Genomic DNA, 23,053 nt, shown 5'->3' on the forward strand with positions numbered 1-23,053 from the left:
TCTCTCATTCTAGAGATTACAGGCCTAGTTTACCCAATCTTTCCTCATAGAACAGTCCTGCCATCAAAGCAAGTTTTCACTACACCTCTTTTTATTCCATTCCTGTTAGTAGGAATTCCATTAGCCTTCCTAATTGCATTCTGTAGATGCAGGTTAGCCTTCAGTGACTTGTTGACAAGGATATCTATACTTTCTAACCACTCTACTCTGGAAGGAGAAACAGATGTGCAAAGTGGATAACCTCACAATTTCTCAGGTTTATATTCCATCTGTCACATTCTAGACCACTCACTAAGCCTGTCCAAGCCCTCGTGACACAACTTTACATTTTCCTCCAAACATACATTTGTATTATCCACAAATTCAGAATGGTCCCCACATCCAAATCATTATTAAATCTCAAACAGCTCGGGTCCAGGTACTAATACTTCAATAACCAGTCACAACCTGCCAATATGAGAGTGACCAATTTATTGCTACTCTGGTTGACAGGCAGGTTGCAATCATTTATCCACGACAGTACATTGCCACCAATTCTAGCTGCTTTAATTATTCAAACCAAGTTGCTGCAGAGGTCTTATCCAAAGTCTTTGGAAAATCCAAGTGTACCAAGTCTGCCAACTCCCCTTTATCAGTTTTGGTCGTAATAACCCCAAAACTTCCAACAAGGTCATCAAACACCATTTCCCATTTGCGAATCCCTGCGGACTGTGCACAATCAGATCATTATTATTCCAAAAGTCCATTTATCAAATTCTTTATTATAGATTCTAGCATTTTTCATTGTCCTGATGTAGGTCTAACAGGTCTGTAGTTTCCGGTTTTATATGTTGCTTTTTTCTTAAAATGAGCAACTAGACAGCCACAACCAACATGATAGGATATTGGATGGTCACACTGACTGCCTAACTGAAGAAAACACATCCAGTTCCTGTCTCACTGTATTCAATGCCCTTCATGGTAACACAGCAGAAGTAGGACAAAAATAACATAACATAACAAGTATTAGAAGGCCAATAACAACTTGGTCCCAGAAGGAAAATCCTGGTTTAACCCCTTATTCTGAGATTCGGCCCTATGGTCCTAGACTCTCACAAAAAGACGCAACAAATTTTCCACATCTAATCTGTGAAGTCCCCTAAGGATCTTGTATGTTTCAATATGATCACCTCCCACTTAAAGAGTGACCAACGAAATATGGTTGAGTGGATAAAGAAATTAAAGAATTATAGCAATAAATAAACAAGACAGATAAATAAAAAGTAAATAAATAGCGGGAGCCATTTAAAGAAATAATTCAATTTTTTTTAAAAAAGGAAGATTCTATTAAGAAACAAAAGCACAGAAAGAACAATCCAATCACAGCTTACTCAGGAACTCAAGGATGGCATTTGATTAAAAGAGAAGGGTTACAATGCTGCCAAGCACAGCAGTTAGTCTGAACTGGGAGTATTTTAGGAACTAGCCAAGAGGCAACAAAGGATTGATCAAAGGTACAAAAAAAACAGAATTAGAGCAATCCAACCAGGAGTATAAAAAAGGGCATAAAAGGAGAGTAGCTAATGTAAACGTCATCTCTTCACAAGTAGGGACAGGAAAAAAAATAAAGTGGGATAAGGAAATAGTAGCTACACCGAACAAATCCTTTGGACAGAAACATTTTTTATGCAGTCCAAATCCAGCATGGATGCAAAGTCATTTTCCTGTGGGAGAACAGATCAGGTTTTCCTTGTTCTCACACTGCTCAGCACATGACATACGTAAGTGTGTTTATGCAGGAACAGTACGGAAAATCTTAGGATGGGGGCCAGTAGGATCAAAGGTCCAAATAGCATGTTTAAAAAGCAGCCAATAGGTTTTTCACTCACTACAAGCCAGGAGGACCTGCTGGTCACCCCAACTTGTTGGGGATGTCTCAGGCCAAACAGGAAGTGGTTGCCATATTCGGCAATGCTTTGTTGCGGGTTCATCACTAGGCTGTTCAGTAAGGTGAGAGGTCACAGCAGGAGCCCTCCTATCAGATCAAGGTGGCCTGGACAGAGGATGCAGGAAGTATAAGCACTCAGCGACCACACAGGAGACCTGGCCGCAATGCAGGAAGAGGACATTTAATTCCCTGTGCACCACAAGGCTAGGAGCTAAGAAGAAAAGCATGAGGAAACTAAGGTAAATAATATCAGTACAGGAAAGAAAAGTACTGGAAAACCAAAGAAGCCAATATCACTGGATGATCCCTCAGGAATATTCTAAGTACTGTCATGATGTTTTCCCTAATCAAAAATGCCACTCCCTTCCTCTGTAGCCTCCCTTTCTATCCTTCCTATGGCATCTATACCCTGGAACATTGAGCTGCCAGTCCTGCCGCTCCCTCAGCAAAGTTTCTGTAATAGCTATGATACCCCAGTTCCATGTACACATCCATGCCCTGAGTTCATTGCCTTACCTGTCAGGCATCTTGCATCAAAATAAATGCAGTTTAATTGATCAATCATCCCTCTCTCCCTGCCAATGCCATCACCTGCCTTGACTATTTAACTTGCTGGCTTTAAGACCATAGACCATAATACATAGGAGTGGAAGTAAGGCCATTCAGCCCATCAAGTCCACTCCACCATTTAAATCATGGCTGATGGCCATTTCAACACCACTTCCCTGCACTCTCCCCGTAGCTCTTGATTCCTTTTGAGATCAAGAATTTGTCGATCTCTGCCTTGAAGGCATCCAACGTCCCAGCCTCCACTGCACTCCGTGGCAATGAATTCCACAAGCCTACCACTCTCTGGCTAAAGAAATATCATCTCATTTCAGTTTTAAATTTAGCCCCTCTAATTTTAAGGCTGTGCCCACGGGTCCTAGTCTCCCCACCTAACAGAAACAACTTCCTAGCGTCCACCCCTTCTAAACCATAAGTTTCTATTAGATCTCCCCTCAACCTTCTAAACTCTTATGAGTACAATCCCAGGATCCTTACCTGTTCATCATACGCTAAACCTACCATTCCAGGGATCATCCGTGTGAATCTCCGCTGGACACACTCCAGGGCTAGTATGTCCTTCCGGAGGACATTAAATTCTGTACTAGACTCAACCTTCTCTCATCTCGCCACTGCTTGATATAGACACAGGTTGTTTCAACTAATTGGATAATGGTGTCAGGTCAAGGGCATAATTATTTAAGACTGAGATGAGGAGAAAGTTCTTCACTCAGATTTGTGAATCTTTGGAACTCTACCACTCCTGGTCTTATCTTCCTGTATTCAAGAAATAGCTTGAGAAGCTTTCTGATAATGAGTAGGACAAAGAAAACAGTGAACAATAAAAAGAGGAAGGTGCGATAAGATTGCCCAGGAGATGACACAAGAAAGGTGTTTAGAATAAGAGAATACAGGCAAAGAAGTAGGAGGAATAAGCAGAAACTGTTCCCATTGATGGAAGCATCGTGAACCAGAGGGTACAAATTTAAGGTAAACTGCCACACTTGGAAAAGCTTGTTCAAAAAGTGGTTTGATTTTGGAATGCACTGCCTGGAGGCAGGATCAATTGGAGGTGTTCGAGAGGCAACTGAATTGCTATCCAAAAAAGAAGACTGTGCAGAGCCATGGGGAAAAGCAGGAGAGTGGCACTAGGTGAACCAATCCACTGGACAGCCAGCACAGACAGAACGTGCTAAATGTGTCCTTGAACACTGTAACCATTCTGTGATACTGTGATGAGAGAGACTGCACAAGAGGAAGAAGAGAGAAATGGCAGGTAGAGTTTAATCTGGACAAGTGTGAGGTGATGCATTTTGGGAGGTCAAATGCAGGCAAGTATATACTAAATGGCAGGACCCTTAACAGCATGGATATACAGAGGGATCTTGGGAGTGCAAATCCATAGCCCCCTGAAAAAAATGGCATAACAAGTGGATAATGTGGTCAAGATGATCAGAACATTGACTATAAAAATTGGCAAGTCAGGTTGCAGCTGTATAAAACTTTAGTTAGACCACATCTGGTGTATTATCTGCAGAACAGGTCACCACACTATAGAAAGATGTGGAGGCTTTGGAGGGGGTGAGAAGAATTAAACCAGGGTTTCCTGGATTGGAGTGTATTAGCTATCAGGATGGGTTGCACAAACCTGAATTTCTTTCACTAGAGCAGTGGAGGCTGACAGGCAACCTAATAGAAGTATGTAAAATTATGACCGGCATGGATAGTCACTCTTTTTCCCAGGGTGGAAGTTTAAAATACTGGGGGGCATAGTTTTAAGGTGAGAGAAGGAAAGTTTGAAGGAGGAGGTGCATGAGGCAAGTTTTTTTCTTTTATACAGAAGGTGGCAGGGGCCTGGAACACACTGCCAGGGGAGGTTGAAACACATGCCATAGCAATTCTTAAGAGCCATTTGGATAGACACTTGAACAGGCAAGGAATAGAGGGACATGGGCAATTTGCAGGCAAATGGGATGAGTTTATAATGCCATCGTGATCGGCACCGACATGGTAGGTCAAAGGGTCTGTTCCTGTGCTATACTGTTCTATGTTTTACACTCTAAGAGGCTAAAAGCTGTGACCAATGGCAGTATGATGTAGAAATATGACTCAAGAAGACAGCGAGCAAATTGAACTTTTCCACCAAGTTTGTAATCTGAGAAAGTGAAATGATACTTTGTGGTTGATCAAATTAGTTTATGTCTTATAGTCACAAATTAAAGAATGGAAGCATTTAGTACCAGCTGTTCCAAACTCAAACCATCTAACGAGGTAATAAAGCTTCACAAAAAATTCTGGGCAGGATTTTCCACTAAATTACACACATTTCTCTTCAACGCACTTTACCTAGGAATCAACAAAACCAACACAAGAGACAGAAAAATTTCAACCACAGTCTACGTGTAATGAAGCAGGAGTTTATGTGCTGCGTTACACAAGATAGCGAGTCAGTGGGAAGTGGGAGGGAGGTTTGGAAAGTTCAAGAGAAAAGCCAAAGTGCAGGGGCAGTGATGTGGGTGATGGTAACCAAAGTGTAATGGGAGGGTAAGGAGTATGCACATGTAAGATCTCACCAGAAAATAAGATTCATGTTAGGGACAAAACAGCTAAAAATAAAGAGACAGACTACAGGCTCTTCATCTGAAATGCTTTTAGCATTTGTAACCGGGGTGAATGAATTGACAGCACAAGTAAATATAAATGAGCATGATGCGATTGCCATTTCAGATGCATGGCTGCACAGTGACCACAGCTGGTCTCTGAATATTCCAAAATATTTGACATTTCAGACGGGCAGGAATGAAAAGTAGAGAGAGAGAGAGAGAGAGAGAGAAAAAGACATTGCATAACTCCATTAATAAAGGGTGAGATCGGTGCAGTACTGAGAATTACTGTTGGTGCTCAGGATCAAAATGTAGGATCAGTTTGAGTGGAGATAAGAAACAGCAAAGAAATCATGGGGGAAGAGTCATTTATAGGCAGTCACAAAATAACTATATTTAACAGCAGTATATAAATCATAAAAATATTGGGGCCTTGTAAAAAGAGTGCTGCAATACCATGAGGGATCTTAATTCTTGCATTAATTGAAAAAAAATCAGACTAATAAGAACATAAGAACCAGGAGCAGGAGTAGGCTATCTGGGCCCCTAGAGCCTGCCCCACCAGTCAATAAGATTATGGCTGATCTTTCAATGGACTCAGCTCCACTTACGTACCCACTCACCATAACGCCTAATTCCTTTACTGTTTAAAAGTCCACTTTTGTCTTAAAAATGAAGCAGCCTCAACTGAATTCCACAGATTCACAGTCCTTTCAGTGAAGAAATTCTTCCTCAATTCAGTCCTAAATCTGCTTCCCCTTACTTTGAGGCTTTACCTCCACAGTTCTAGTTTCACCCGCCAGTGGAAACAACCTCCCTGCTTCTATCTTACCTATTCCCTTCATCATTTTATGCGCTTCTCCAATATCCTCCATCATTCTTCTAAACTCCTGTGAGTACAGTCCCAGTCTATTCAATCTGTGCTCATAAACCAACCCTCTCAACTTCGGAATAAACCTAATGAACCACCTCTGCAATCTCTCCAGTGCCAGTACATCCATACCAAAAGCAAAAGTTGCAAAAACTAGCAAAAGTAACTTGGAGGATGAGATCGTAGAATGTATTTTGGACAGTTTCTTAGAACAAGATGTTCTGGAATCAATGAAGGAACAGGTTATTTTAGACATGGAATACATAAAGGAACAGGATTAATAAATGACCTCTTGGTAAAAAAGATTTTCTAGATAAGAGTCATAACAATGTCAGGAAATTTCATATTCAGTTTGAGGGTGAAAAATTTGGGTCTAAAACAACTGATCTTTAACTTAAAAGAACTGGGAAAAGAAGTTACATGGCGAAACAGGAGAAAAGCAGCAGCAAACATTTCGGGATAGATTTTATAACTCTTAAAATTCCACTGGGAAAGATTCTATAAAAACTACGCATCATCCAAGACAAACTAAGGAAGTGTCATATCAAATTGGAAGATATGCGATGCTATAAGTGATTAGTGGTAGGCCAGGGATTGAGAAAATTTCAAAAGGGATTCTATGAAGTTGGTCTTCGGAATTCTCTTCTCTTGCAAGCAGTGGAGGTTGAGTCATTAAAAAATTATTGATTACTGACTGACAAGTCAGTCAAAGGTAAAGTAGGAGATAGGCAGAAGCACGGGGTTAAAGCCATTTCTGAAGAAGGGTCTAGGCCCGAAATATCGGCTTTCCTGCTTGGCCTGCTGTGTTCATCCAACTCTACACTTTGTTATGTCAGATTGGCTATGACCTTATTCAATGGTGAGCAAGTTTGTTGGGCCAAATGGCCTACTCATGTTATTTTTCATAACTACAATCACCAAAACTAGCTATAAATTTCAGATTACCAACTGAATTTAAATTCCGACAGTTGTCTCGGTGGAATTTTGACACATATTCCCAGAGCATTAGTTTGGGCCTTCAGATTATTAGGCCAGTGACATTACCATTACACCATCTTCCCCTAATTAGTTATTTATTGACTAATTATTTATTGGATTGTAATAAACAGGAGTAGTTGCCGATCAGCACAAAATGTCTCAAATTCTACTCCGCTGTTGTCTCTTCGTAAATCAAAACGAGTACCGGTAGCTTTTGAAAAAATGTCAATTATACCTCTGTGTCTTAAAATTAAGTTTCGTTTTAAAGAATAAGTCTGTACAAAAGCCTGAGAACAGTTCCAACTACTGGAACGTTGCAAAAAGCCACAATAAATTGTGGTCTGTCTGCTTTGTATTTGCAGCATTTTGTTGTGAAATAAATGTTCTTTTAAAGAAATCACGTAATGGGCACTCCATTTAATAGTGCTTATTTTGGTGATAAACCCATTTTCCACTGTAATAATAAAAATACATTAAGTTACCATTCAGATACATCAAGGAATTATTTGCATGCAATTTGGTCTTCTGAATGACATTCTGAAACACTGCTCGATTGCACAGGTTTACGGAAGACGTTAAGTTGGTTGATGTGGAAATTGACGATCAGAAACTGTAGCAGGGAAACAAACATTTCTAAACAATAAAAAACACAATGTCCACCTGCATCACAAATTCTGCCTAAAGACGGAAGCCTTGGCGCATAAACTAAAAGTAAATATGACAAGACTTTATAGCAGGCCTAGCAGCAACTTTCAACACTGCAAAAATAAAATTGTCGTTAGAGACTCTGCCTCCAGAGCAAGAATTATAATCACAAGCAACAGAGACTAAAAACATCCTACAAGACCTCATAATCGTAACTTTTCTTCAGTGTTTCAATTATATATGCGATGAATTGTTCAGTAGTTTGCACTGATGTGACTTCACGCATGAACAGAATGAATGAATCCCTTAAATTTCATTCAAGGCATGCTGAAAGGGAATTATAATTTGATTAAAAGTATTTCATAATCATTTGTTTAGTTAAAAACAAGGTTTCTGCAATCAAAAGCCAAATTTGTTAGCAGAAGGTCTCGACATATTATTCAGAAAAACAAAACTCTTACTGAATGTGTGACAGCGTCCATATTTGAATCTGCAGATATTTCAAAATTTAACATGGCAGAGATTTACTGCATTCAGTCACACAAAAGTTGGTAAAAATGGCACCTAAACATACGAACCATTATGAAAAAACCCCAAAACTTAAACTTAACTACACAAAAAGGAAGCGAAAGCCAAGTACAAGTATCAACACCATTTCTACTTGGTAAAATGATAGACTTTCAGATAAAAGTGAAAATTGCTATACTTCCAGAAAGCAATGGGCTACTTTTTTATTATAGAGGGACGCTGGCAGATCTGAAGGCACCACACCTCAGGTGAGAAGCAAGACTGAGAAGGTGGCATCATCTGGTCTGGGACTTGAAGCTGCCATTTTGGAGTCACTCTGCGTTGCACACCAGTTGGCTAGCCTATTCCGCTATCCAAACATTTCTATATAACGCTGCACAAAATATCATGGCACAGAACCAGTCTACAACGACCAACAGGTCCATGCCACTGTTTGTACTCTACAGTGGATCGACGTGTATTCGGACTCTACAGTTGAGCAAATTTCAGGGACAGTTCTTTGTTAGACTTTTATTAGTTGATTGCCTCAACATTTCCATCTGGTATGACAATCTGTCTATTTACATTCAGAAAGTATTTCCAAAGATTTTGGCTTTACTGCATGGATTTAAAACAGGAAATTTGATGGGCAAAGTACAAAATTTAATTTCTTTAATGAAAGCGATCAAGTCCATCTGTAAACAATTCTAGAAAATCAATATAACATTAGATTTTAGCTGACTGGCTCAACAATATAGGAGAAAAGAAGGAATGCTTAGTAACCAACCTAAGGTGAATCTAAAATTAGTTCAGACGCCACAAAGTAGCAGCATTGATAAGCAAGAAATTCAAGAGGGGAAGAGCAAGAAGCTTTTGGAATGTCAGATCATCACATGTCAAGGCCTTACAATAGCCTGCTTATTTGTATTATATTCGTCTTGACAATACCATTGAATGTCAAGGATTGATGACATCACTTGACAATGCCATTGAATGTCAAGGATTGATGGCTAGACTAATATAATACAAATCGATATCTTAGGGGTTACCAATGATCAGAAACTGAATTGAACTATATAAATACCACAGGTACAAGAACAGGTCAGAGTCAAGAAATCCTGCAGTGAGTCACATCCTGACTCTCCAAAGACTGTCTACCATCCACAGAACACATCAGGAGTGTGATGGAAAACTGGATAATAAAGTGTGAAGCTGGATGAACACAGCAGGCCAAGCAGCATCTCGGGAGCACAAAAGCTGACGTTTCGGGCCTAGACCCTTCATCAGTGAGGGGGATGGGGTGAGGGTTCTGGAATAAACAGGCAAAGAGGGGGAGGCGGACCAAAGATGGAGTGAAAAGAAGATAGGTGGAGAGGAGAGTATAGGTGGGGAGGTAGGGAGGGGATAGGTCAGTCCAGGGAAGACGGACAGGTCAAGGAGGTGGGATGAGGTTGATAGGTAGGAAATGGAGGTGCGGCTTGGGGTGGGAGGAAGGGATGGGTGAGAGGAAGAACAGGTTAGGGAGGCAGAGACAGGCAGGGGCTGTATCGGCGCCGCCTCTTGCTCCCCAGAGGAGCTCGAACAGTTCATCCACTTCACCAACACCTTCCACCCCAACCTCAAGTTCACCTGGGCCATCTCCAATACATCACTCACCTTCCTGGACCTCTCAGTCTCCATCTCAGGCAACCAACTTGTAACTGATGTCCATTTCAGGCCCACCAACTCCCACTGCTACCTAGAATACACCTCCTCCCACCCACCCTCCTGCAAAAATTCCATCCCCTATTCCCAATTCCTCCGCCTCAGCCGCATCTGCTCCCAGGATGAGACATTCCACTCCCGCACATCCAAGATGTCCCAGTTCTTCAAGGACCGCAACTTTCCCCCCCACAGTGGTCCAGAACGCCCTTGATCGCGTCTCCCGCATTTCCCGCAACACATCCCTCACACCCTGCCCCCGCCACAACCACCCAAAGAGGATCCCCCTCGTTCTCACACACCACCCCACCAACCTCTGGATACAACACATCATCCTCCGACACTTCTGCCATCTACAATCCGACCCCACCACCCAAGACATTTTTCCATCCCCACCCTTGTCTGCTTTCCGGAGAGACCACTCTCTCCGTGACTCCCTTGTTCACTCCACACTCCCCTCCAACCCCACCACACCCGGCACCTTCCCCTGCAACCGCAGGAAGTACTACACTTGCCGACACACCTCCTCCCTCAACCCTATCCCAGGCTCCAAGATGACTTTCCATATTAAGCAGAGGTTCACCTGCACATCTGCCAATGTGGTATATTGTATCCACAGTAACCGGTGTGGCTTTCTCTACATTGGGGAAACCAAGCGGAGGCTTGGGGACTGCTTTGCAGAACACCTCCGCTCGGTTCGCAATAAACAACTGCACCTCCCAGTCGCAAACCAATTCAACTCCCCCTCCCATTCTTTAGATGACATGTCCATCATGGGCCTCCTGCAGTGCCACAATGATGACACCTAAGGTTGCAGGAACAGCAACTCATATTCCACTTGGGAACCCTGCAGCCCAATAGTATCAATGGGGACTTCACAAGCTTCAAAATCTCCCCTTCCCCCACTGCATCCCAAAACCAGCCCAGCTCATCCCCTCCCACCACTGCATCCCAAAACCAGCCCAGCCTGTCTCTGCCTCCCTAACCTGTTCTTCCTCTCACCCATCCCTTACTCCCACCTCAAGCCGCACCTCCATTTCCTACCTACTAACCTCATCCCACCTCCTTGACCTGTCCGTCTTCCCTGGACTGACCTATCCCCTCCCTACCTCCCCACCTATACTGTCCTCTCCACCGATCTTCTTTTCTCTCCATCTTCGGTCCGCCTCCCCCTCTCTCCCTATTTATTCCAGAACCCTCACTCTATCCCCCTCTCTGAAGGGTCTAGGCCCGAAACGTCAGCTTTTGTGCTCCTGAGATGCTGCTTGGCCTGCTGTGTTCATCCAGCTTCACACTTTATTATCTTGGATTCTCCAGCATCTGCAGTTCCCATTATCTGTGATGGAATACTCCCAACCGCATGGATGGATGCAGCGCCAACTACACGCAAGAAGCTAGACAGCATCCAGGACAAAGCAGCCAGCTTGCTTGGCACTACATCCACAAAATTTACTAATGGCATCTTTAAGATACACTGCTGAAAAAAAGAAACAAGGCTCCTCAGGCAGAATCTTTCACGAGTACCATCTAAAAGGCTAAGGTAGCAGTTACATGAAATACCATCACTTGTAAATTCCCTTCCAAGTTATTCATCATTTTGACTTGGAATTATCACTGTTCCGTTAATGTTGCCGGGGCAAAATCCTGGAACCTCCTCCCTCATGGGATTGTGGGTCTACCTGCACCAAATGGGCTGCAACGGTTCAAGAGGACAGTTCACCACCGCTACCTTCACGAAGACAACTAGGGCTGGGCAATAAATGCTAGTCCAACCAGCAACACCCACATTCTCTGAATAAATAAACAAAAGCATTTAATAGTCTTTAATATCTAGATCACTCAGTCCAAATGCTTATGAAATGAATCATTCAGCTTATTATTTCATAATAATAATTTTGCATTTTTAGTTTTAAGTTTCATTCTTTTGTCATCAAGAACAACAAGAGTTGCAGTAGCAGCTCTTGGGAACACCAGTCTAAAAATCAACAATTCACAACATCACACAAAACACTTTTTCTTTGAACTTCATTATAGTTTGATTGATTATAAGCCTGTTATTTTGCACTTCAAACATCTTTTGAAAGTCTGCATATTCTACAACAACCATATCACCCTCATTAATCCTCTTCATTACTTTATCAAAAACTCAATCAAGTTGGTTAAACTCAATTTGTCTTCAACTATTCAACATGGTCTTTTCTTTTTTAATCCACACTTGTCCAATGGCTAATAATTGTTTTCAGAATTTCAGGATGAAATTAACAGAAGCTTAACTTAAAGTGGATCAGATGAATTGTGTGCATGAATATTAAATGGATAGCAGGGAGGAAACAGAAATATTCTGAGGATCACCGCTCAATTTACCTCAGTAGATATAAATGTGATACCAGAGGATGGGAAGTCTGAAATCTTCACAGCATTATTCAAATTGGTATGAAAAATAGGTCAAATAACCGTAACCTGGTCAGTCTGGCCTCAGTGGTAGGCAAATTACAGTAAATCAATACTGAGAGATAGGAGTAGCTATTACTGATTGAGCAGGGATTGTTAGCATGGTTTTGTTAAGACCATACTTTTATAACGTGATTGAATTTGAGGAATAAGGATGACTGGTGCGGGTAGTTCACTGGATGTTGTCTACATGGATTTTAGGAAGGCAACTGTCAAGGTGCCACATAGTAGACTGTTAAAAATATTAAAACCCATAGGAGTCAGGGAAATGTGGGAAGTTGAGTCCAAAATTGGTTCTGTGAGATGAAACGTAATGTTTTTGGGAATGGAACTTTGTTTTCAGTGGTGTTCCACAGAGCACAATGTTGGTGCCCTTGTTGTTTGTTGAGTTCACTTATGATTTGCACTGAATGTGGGGAGACATGATTGGGATATTTGCAAGTTACACCAAAATTGGCTAAGTAGTTAATTGTGAGGAGGACAGCTGTCAACTGCAGGTAGAAATCAATGGCCTGGTTAAACTGAATAATCAGTAAATGAAATTCAGAGTGGAGAAATGCAAGTTTGTGCATTTGATGCAGGTAAGCAGAGCAAGGAAACACACAATAAAAATGTAGCAAGGCTGCGAGGAAGTGAGATCTTGGAGTGAATACCTTCAGGTTCCAGAATGTGGCAAGACAGGTAAATAAAATGTTAAAGGCGGCATTTAGGATGCTTTCCTTTCCTATGCAAGTTATTGAATACAAAAGCCGGGATGTAATGCTGGAACTACAGAAGGCACTAGATTAGGCCATAGCCGGACTGTCTTGTGCAATTCTGGTCGCAATAAATGAAGAACATAATTGCTTTAGACAGCAAGAGTGCAAGAGGAGATTTACAAGAATGTTGCTAGGGCATGCAAATTTGACTAGTTTTGCGTTGTTTCTTTTCCTGTAGAACAGGTGGGTGACTCAATCAAGATGTGCAAAATAGAAAAGGGCTTAGATACAGTGAACAAGGAAGGTCTGGTTCTTTTCATTTAGCCTTTTTTTAAACAACCTAATCAGAGATGTTATTACTCACCTCTGCAGCAGCTGGGACTTGAACCCAAGCCTTAGACCACCACTGCACCTCAAGGTCCCCAAGGCCCGTTTCTAATGGCACAGACGTCAGTAACCTGGGGCCAAGCATTTAAGGGAACTGGTGGAAAGATCAAAAGGACAAAACGAAAAGTTTTTTTCATCCAGAGGGTGGTCTGTGCCTGGAATTCACTGCCCAGTTTGCTGGTGGAGACGGAAACCATTAGCTCATTTAAGAGGAACCCGGCTTGGCACGTGAAGGTTTGTAACCTGCAAGACTATGGATCAGGTGCTGGAAAATGGGTTTTGAATAGGTGGGATGCTAGTCTAGTCAGTTGATGCAGACACGATGGGCTTTCCCACTTCAAAGGTTGAATTAACAAAAGCAGAAATTTCTGGAAAATTTCAGCAGGTTTTGCAGCATCTGCAGAAAGAACACAAGAGTTAATTTTAGAGCCAGTAGCTCTTCTTCCGAACTGATTAAAAAGTCAGGGTTGGATTGGAGTGCAAAGAATGCAGTCAGTTCAGAGAGAAGTAGTTTCGAATGGGTGAGTGGGGCACAGAAATTAAGGTGACCGATATCATATTGACAGTTCTCGATGCATGTGTTGAGTGCAGATAAAAGGCTGGAGAGAGGGAGGCTGTTGGAGATGGGTGAAGGGATCTGTGGGAGAAGACCGTTTATAAAGAAATGGGCATGCAGGCAAAAGCGACAGAAGAGTCCAACATCATGTCGCGCCTGAAACTTATTGAGATGGGGTGCAGGAGGATAAAATTAAGACCTTTGCTGAGTATGTAACGGTACATATCAGACAGCAGAATGTCAGAAGGAAGAGTAAATACCTGACAAGAAATGGGGTAAGGTGAAGGACGTAGAGACAGACGGAAACGGAGGGGTAGGGAGGCGAAGAAAGTTCCAGAAGAGCATGGCTGAGTTGTTGAAGTGTGCATACTTTAATGCCTGAAAAGAAATAACATCGAACAAGCCAAAGAAATGAAGTGGTACGGGGGGTGCAGGACAGCACTGAGATAGTGAGAGGCAGTGCTGATGGAGAGAAGTTAAGTGTGCATACGGCAGTATATGGCATTGAATAGAGATCCCGAAATGCAGCAAGAACAGTTGTCTGAGGAACATTGTACATCACACAGATACCTCTGATCCTGCGTGTATTTGAAACAAAAAGGATCAAACTTCAGTTGGAATCTGCTGAAGCAATTTTGAGCCAGAGGCAGTCACTGAGGAATGTGGCCATGGAAGCAAGTTTTGGCCAAAACCTTGTCAAATACTAGGAGGCTAAATGAACACAATGACGGTGAACATGAAGAAAGATTCAAGTGGAAATCCCATCAGAGAAAGGAGCAGAACTTCAAGGTGGGCATACCTGGAAGAGATGCGGCAGAGAGTTAAGCTCTAAAACAAAACAAAGAATTGTGGATGCTGGAGATCTGAAACAAAAAGAAATAGTTCTGGAGAAGGGTCACAGGACTCAAAACATTAACACTCTTATCTCCACAGATGCAGTCTCAGTTTCTGTTCGCTTCAGATGTCAAGTATTCATGGTTCACAGGTTAAACCAATTGGTCTGTTGTTCTGGTTCATCCCTACACTAACCTCCCCCCGCCCCCCGCCCCCCTTTATGAATACAGCAGGAATTCTCTAGTCCTCCAGCCACTCTCAGTACCTAAGAGGAGGTTTATGATCAGTGCCTTTGCAATTTCCACCATTATTTCCCGCAGCATCTTTGGATGTGACCAATCCAGTTGACTGATCAGTCTCATGCCACTAATACAAACAGGCAGACGTACTGGCTCAACACATAGGCCTTATGAAAATGGCAGTATTTACCTTAAAATTCTTACTCCAACATCAGCAATAAAACAAAAACCTTCACAAAAATAGTAAAGTACTAGATGTAATCTTGTAGCCGCTAAGTCCAGAGTACAATGGTTCCTGCATTGTCAGCAAGCACAGTTTAGACATCACAACACAGCAGCCCAACCAATCAATATAACTTAGAGAGGTCAATCATCTCAGAACTAGGACATATCAGCAGCAGTTGTCAGGATAGTGTCCTAGGTCCAACCATTTTCAGCAATTACTTTCCCTCCATCAAATGTCAGAAGTGGGAATGTTTGCACAAGGCTCCGAACCAGCTGCGACTTCTTGGATACTGAAGCATTGTGTCCAGATGCAGGAAGATCTTTGTAACTTTCCAACTTGGGTCGATAAGTGGCAAATGCACACATGTGGAAAGTTACCACTAATCAGAAACAGAATTGGAACAGTCAAAAATAAGTGACTACAAGAGCAGGTCAGAGGCTAGAAAGTTATTTCCATGTTAGCTAATACCTCATTCACTAACTCACCCAAGCCTGCTCACTGTCTACAAAGTACAAGACATTATGGTTTTAAGACCATAACGTACTTGACATTTTGTAATTTATTAAAAGTAACATGTTGACACACATTATCAGTGTCAGACTACCCGAACAAACTGTCCAAGGCTATGTGCTGAAAATACACTTAACACCATCTTTTGTTCAATCAACAGCGCAAATATCATTAAATCCTAACAAGAATTTATTTGGGAGCACATTCAATTAATAGCTCTTATTTTCCCAACATTAATGCAAAATATCTTACATTCCTTTGGGAAAATGTTGAAGTGCTGGCTTCAGTGAAAGTAACAGCTTTTCCTCCAGTTAAATGTACTATGATACAGAGGAGTCTAATAACAGGAAGGTCTAAGATTTAATTTCTGGTCTGTGCCAAATTTCTTGTTCCAAATCAAGTGGCAGTCAGCAAACCACAATTGCTTTCAGCGCTCTTATGTTTGAGGAGAGTTGTAGTAGGTGGGGGAGAAAATTGCTAGGGTTGCCTTGCAACTATATACTTTCTAATCAACCTGTTCAGAGATGTTATTGCACACTTCTGAGCAACTAGGACTTGAATCCAGGTCTTCTAGTTCAGAGGTAAGGACACTACCACTACACCACAAGAACCCTTGTCTTGCAACTATTATATCGGCTATAATAGCGCTCACGTGGTGCTATTCTGTTTATTTGATAAACAAAAGTCAACATGTGTTAGCCTTGAACCAAACCATTGTGCTTGGAAAATGCTATTAAGTTTCCAAAAAGAAAAGCTGAACAAAGGATTATCAACCTTTCTACAAGTAATCTCTCAATCCAAAAGGTATTGCTGGAGTTCAGCTTCTTATTTTCAAAATAACGAATACAAGTTTTGCATCAACAGCAACAGAACCCCTGGGAAAGATAAATCAACACAACATAATCCAGACGAAATGGGTGAATTGGCACTGATCGGTAAAGCTAAATAAAAAAAAACTTAATTCCTGATACTTCAGTCAGAGTAATTTTAAACCATACACAGATTGTACTTTTATCTGTGTGACTGCTAGTGCAGGGCTCATACATTTGCTTTTCAAAAGAACTGCATTTTTATATAAAAGTCAAGGCAACAACTCAAGACAATCTTGTAAAGGTGAAATGCACATGACTTGACCACTCAAGTATAGAGAAGAGCCTCTTTCTGTCCAATACTCCTGGGTCAAGGTGATCCATATTTCCAGATACATAACCAAGAAAATGCACCCCATTTCACTCGCTCCACCAACTTGTTTTAAAAAGTTTTCCTTCATGTAAAAATGAAACATCCAAAATGTGTATCAACTAACTCAATATGAATCAATTTAGTATACATAAGACTAAAGTTGACAAAATACCTGCAGAAAATGCAGGCTGATTCCATTTCAGCTGTACGTCCACATAAAATTAGATAAGAAAACTATTGGTTTGTGTCCCAAGAAAAATTACTGATGTTAGAACAAGATTGTCGCACTTTGATCACAGCCAGACAGAACTGAAGACACAACACTGAGATTAATGGGCTTTCCTCAATGAAAAATGGCTGCAGTACAAACAAAATGAAAACACCACGTAGGCTACACCAGAACCCTGTGAGACATAATTGATAATGAAACAGTATTAGGAAAAAAAAAGGTAGAACAGAATTATAGCCAGTGACAATAGATGCAATAAGTACTAACAGGTGACAAACATACAAAAAAAAAAGGAACTTTGAGCCTGCATCACCACACAATAAGAACATGAGAGACTGGATTTTAGCTTCAACTCTAGATTCCTGCATACCACTGAGAGATTCTTGATTACCAAGGGGATTAAAAGTTATCTACGGAATGTTAAAAAATATTCCGCATCCATTGTCTCAAAGAAGGGAATTCCAATGACTCTCAGCCATCTAGAACAAACACTTTTTGCTCATCCCCGTTCTAAATGGGCCCCCCCTCATTTTTATGTTGTTTAGGGTAAAAAGGTTTAAACTGGAGTTAAAATCACTTTAGTTCCCATCTTAGCAACATATATGGTTCTTTCCCTTCTGTCAACTCTAGTTCAGGAAAGATTACATGGTCTACTCTGATTTCTTTGAAGGTTTCAATGGAAATGCATTTACTTTCTCTGCCCATCAGTTCATACCATCAGGCATCAGAGAGCTCCCAACTACATATATGCAGCCTCAAACGCAGATTTAGGAGTTAGAAAACAATAGATGTCATACTTGCTCATATCAGAAGCAGGATAATTATCTCAAAAGATTGAGTAATCAGAAACCATGAGACATGTCAATGCAAACAAAAATGAAAAGGTTACCTGCAATGTCTCATCTCAAAATTGACATGAAATTGCTTTGTCATGTATAATTCTGTAACTTGCACATTGCATCATGGTGCTTTCACGTTTCTTGTCAAACATAACATTGTTCAATTCCATTCAAAGAATTAACTACTCTAATACCTAAAATTCCAACTATTTATGGTCACTTCTTTTAAAAACAGATGTGACAAGAAAATAGCATTCCTAATTCGTTATAGCTATCATAGCAACGTTGCATAAACAGAAGTCTGACTGACATATTGTTCTGGGCAACCAAATAAAATACTTCAGAATTTTTCAGGCAAGGTAGCTTATAGCCTATTAACTTATAGCAAAAAATATAGGTTGCAGATTTGTGTTAGATTTATTCCCCAAATGTGTAAACGGGTTTTTAATCCTATGAGAATCCATGTAGTGTTGTAGTGTACTTTATTACAATAGCACTCCTACACATATGTAGTAATTGATAATTTTATTAATATGTTGCAATTCTAATAGGTTTTGCCATACGTTAGTTAATGTCAAAAGCCTCTGGTAAATGATATAAGCCACTCACACTGCAGAAGGTACCAATTAGAAAAGCCTCTCACTTTATGCTATGCAAAGCCTTTTGTTTCCTTTCCTCAAGCGTGCAAATCTTACTAAAATAACTTCCCTGAGGAATTCACTGTCCCAGTGCTAACCCACAATGCTTTCAAACGAGTCCTCTATCTTCCATTTTAAAAACAGAAATTAGTAAGGAAATAGCTAGACCTTTCTTCTGCCTGTTTAACATCCAGAACAGCTACTAAAAAGTCAGACAGTAGGAACTCCAGATGCTGGAGAATCTAAGATAACAAGGTGTAGAGCTGGATAAACACAGCAGACCACGCAGCATCAGAGGAGCAGGAAAGCTAACGTTTCGGGCCTAGACCCTTCTTCAGAAATGGGGGACGGGAAGAGGGTTCTGAAATAAATGGGGGGGGGGGGGGAGGCAGATAGAAGGTGGAGAGAGGAGAAGATAGGTGGAGAGGAGACAGACAGATCAAAAAGAGGCAGGGATGGAGCCAATAAAGGTGAGAGTGTAGGTGGGGAGGTAGGGAGGAGATAGGTCAGTCCAGGTAGGATGGACAGGTCAAGGGGGCGTGATGAGGTTGGCAAGTAGGAGATGGGAGTTGGGCTTGAGGTGGGAGTAGGGGATAGGTGGGAACAAGGACAGGTTGAGGCAGGGACAGACTGGGATGGTTTTGGGATGCAGTGGGGGAGGGGAGATTTTGAAGCTTGTGAAGTCCACATTGACACCATTGGGCTGCAGGGTTCCCAAGCGGAATGAGATGCTGTTCCTGCAACATTCGGGTGGCATCATTGTGGCACTGCAGAAGGCCCAGGATGGACATGTTGTCTGCCGAATGGGAGGCGGGGGAAGAGTTGAAATGGTTCATGGCTTGGAGGTGCAGTTGTTTAGTGCGAATTGATAGCAAGTGTTCTGCAAAGTGGGGACTTCCTGCTCCACTGATGCTGCTTGGCCTGCTGTGTTCATCTAGCTCTACACTAAAATGTCAGGATTTAAAAAGAACAGTGAATATCCCTTTACCATTCCTCCATTATGAAGTCATTCCCAGATGTTAGATCTTGCCCCTCTCCATTATTAGCAGCATGCAATTGCTGGTTTCTCAGGTGATAGGAGGTTAATGCCTGAACATTCTATTTAAAAAAGGTCCCTCAAAGCAGGAAAGTCAACATCATCTCATGAGCCCAAGGGATACAATAATTCAACAGCTCTTGTTCAGGGATACTCAAAATGAATGACTGTTCAACTAACAAACCACATTTCACAGATTATGCCTATAGTAGTTGGTAATTTTACTCGCCTATGGTAATACCATGGCCATACAAACGCAATACGGTCAATCATAATAACAAATGGTACTTCTATTGGAAGACTATATTAAAACATTCCAGAGCTGATTACATTAGGGATTAGGATTTGAAAACAGCACGGTATTAAGCATAACAAATTATTATTATTTGAAAGAATATCACACAAAACAACACCAATGTTAGTTCCTCTCTTTTGTACGATCTGGGCTTGAATAAACAACCATATTGGATAAAACTTAAATTTATAAACTGATGAAATAACAGAGGACAGGTCTCCCTGAGCAAACATCTTTAATTTCAAGAATGAATATTAGGACCTTGAGAACCATGTACAAGAATTATTTATCATAGATAACTGGTGAAATCAACGTAAAGTTCAACCTTGTCGAATGAAACACAATTCTCTAGACCCTGTATCAATAAGATGTCAAAAGTTGGCATAAAATATGCTATCCAAATTTAATGATCACCCTTTGGGGAAAATCACAACTGGAATCCAAAAACAAACCTCTACACACGACATATTCACAATGATCATGAACTAGCTCGACCATAGCCTGTTTTATAAAAAGTAAATAGTGAACATATATAATACCTTTCCTAACTTCAGAAAGGGCCAAAGCACTTGGAAAGTGGAGTCAGGAAACATTGACACACTGATGGCATCCATCAAGTAAATCAAAGAAATACATTCTGAATAAAAATAACCAGTACATGCCTCACCAAGCTTTGTGAAGTAAAACATCACTGAGTTGTCAAGTAATTGCTGTCGGTTATAACACACCCCTGTCAGAAACAATTACGCTCTGACTATGCATGTGAAGGATTATCGATTATCACTGAATTAACACAAGTTCCACCAAGCACTTTGTTTAATCATCACACCACACTGATCCCTACTTTCATGTCAACAACAGATGGCAATCACGCAAAAAAACAAAATGGACGTTTCTAACTTTAACTGCTATCACTTTTACCAGTACGGAAGCACATGGATTGGCTTTTTCCAAATTTAAAATACTGGACACTGACCAATTATGACCCAATAGATAGATACATGTTCATCACTGGGTGTATGCACAAAGCAACAAAACTAAGAAAGGGCAATTCTGTAGAAGAGTCATAATTAACTCCAAACTTTATTTCTATCATCACAGACATTCCCAGATCTGTCAAGTATTTCCAGCACTTACTGCTTTTATTTGAGAATGCTCCAGCTTTAAATTTTGTTGCTAAGTTCTAGACATCCTAACTTGGGACATAGTTCCTTCCTACACACTTTACCAACTTTGAATTACCTTAGAAGAAAATTAGAATAAGTCTAAACATTAGAAATAAGCTATAACACCTGAATAAAACCATAGCTGAAATTATTCCACAGTACAATCAACAAATGCTTTAAAATTTAGAAAACAGTTATGCAACATTACTTACATAAGAGTATCCATGTACTCATAGGTACATAGTGTGCTCACAAATAATAATTGGATTTGAATTTCCTCATTCATTATAAGTGATGTCAAAATCCTAATAGCATTCTAGCTTTGTTTTTTTCCCCCCCAAGTAACCCATTGTAATACAAGTCAATAGTTTTTATGAACGATCATAAAACTGGCACTGAAAAAGACAAGATACAATCTCAGATACTTTTTTATGTCAATTCATTCCTAATATATTTGTATAGCACCAATGACAATCTCACATAACCCAGATCCTACAGTCATTTGTTATGATTATTGCTTAAATCAGTCTTCAAATGACATCAAGGCAGGTAAAGTTTGTTCAGCAGAATCAATTAATTAACAAACTGTTCTAAATCTCTTTCTCAAGCTACCATTCACCTGCTACATGATAACAAAGTGGTTGAAGTTCAGTCTTCTGAGCTGCAGAACTGTGGTTCACTTCAGTAGTTCTTGATCAAGAATTGTTGCTGCCTGATATCTTTGTGTGACCTAAAGTACAGAACCTTCATTTCATAAGCCTCACCCCGTTTTTTGCATTGATAAGTGGACAATAATTTTTTCGAAATTTCGTTTGAGAAAATGACACGAGGACTGATTATGTTGTGACTGATAAGAAAGGATGGACTTTCTCAAAATCTTTCCAATAGTCCCTATACATATCGCCCCAATAATATATAGACACGATCATCATCATCATCATTTGTATACACCTGCTGACAGAGGGGTCATCCTAAAAATAAATTTCCATCTTGGATGGTCAGTTGTAAAAGAGCTATTTTTGTGCAGGAATGTCGACCATCTCCATTGGTTTTGTTGTCTCCTCTAGCTGTTGAGAGCGCATGCTCCGATGCTGATTTGCACATCAATCCTTAAATCCAGTCGTTCACCTCCACTCGCTAATACCTACTGCTGCAACTCCAGTGCAGCCAGGGGCCTTCCAACGTTTCATTGCAATCGACACTAAGCATTTCACATTTCGTAAGGAAACATACCAAAGGCCAGGTGCACGAATTGCCTCCCCTCCACGGCTTTGAGCTTTACAATGAAGTCTTGATGAAGCTCTCAGTCCCGAAGCCAGCCTCAGTATGTCTCGCTGCTACTGCTGCTCATTACACCCAGTCTGGGAACTCATGCATCTGACGCACGCAATGCGACGCCAGCAATTTCAATTAAAGGGACCCTGTCTGTCTTAACCGAAAAATATGGCTCCTCCAGCAAATATTCCTAAAATCCACAAGCATTCTAGGAGATTGTACATGCCCACTTCATAGCAAGATAGATCCGATTTACAACTGAAATAAAATGAAGAGCTGCGAATGCTGGGAATCTGAAACACAAACAGAAATTGCTGGAGAAACTCAGCAGGATTGGCAGCGGTGTGCTCTGCTTTCTCTCCACAAATGCTGCCAGACGTGCTGAGTTTCTTAAACAATTTCTGCTTTTGAACTGTGTGCAAGTGAAGCAATCAGAAGCTGATTTTATTGTGGTGATTGATTTGTGATCCAGAAACGATATTCCGATCCTTTTCTGTTGAAAGGTCTAGGCCCGAAACGTCAGCTTTTGTGCTCCTAAGATGCTGCTTGGCATGCTGTGTTCATCCAGCTCCACACTTTGTTCTCTGCTATCTGTTCATGATCAATTTGCTATTTTTGACAACTTGCAAATTGGCTGCTGCATTGTAACAGTGGCTATATATCAAAAGTACTTTGTTGGCTGTGAGGGGGCATCCTGTAGTTGCAGAAGGTATT

At 40.9% G+C, this 23,053-nt stretch overlaps 1 protein-coding gene across 4 annotated transcripts in view; it reads right to left on the reverse strand.

The window, feature by feature from the left end:
* The window catches only part of fam169ab (family with sequence similarity 169 member Ab), a 77,916-nt gene extending 55,487 nt beyond the window's left edge, over nucleotides 1-22,429 (reverse strand). For all 4 annotated transcript variants that reach the window (XM_048527897.2, XM_048527894.2, XM_048527893.2 and 1 more), the window contains exon 1: nucleotides 22,298-22,429. The gene's annotated coding sequence lies outside the window, so the exon portion shown is untranslated. The remainder of the gene's footprint in view (nucleotides 1-22,297) is intronic.
* Between the last annotated feature and the right edge of the window lie 624 nt (nucleotides 22,430-23,053).

The sequence above is a fragment of the Stegostoma tigrinum genome, chromosome 3 (genome assembly GCF_030684315.1).
Source record: "Stegostoma tigrinum isolate sSteTig4 chromosome 3, sSteTig4.hap1, whole genome shotgun sequence".
Classification (NCBI taxonomy): domain Eukaryota; kingdom Metazoa; phylum Chordata; class Chondrichthyes; order Orectolobiformes; family Stegostomatidae; genus Stegostoma; species Stegostoma tigrinum.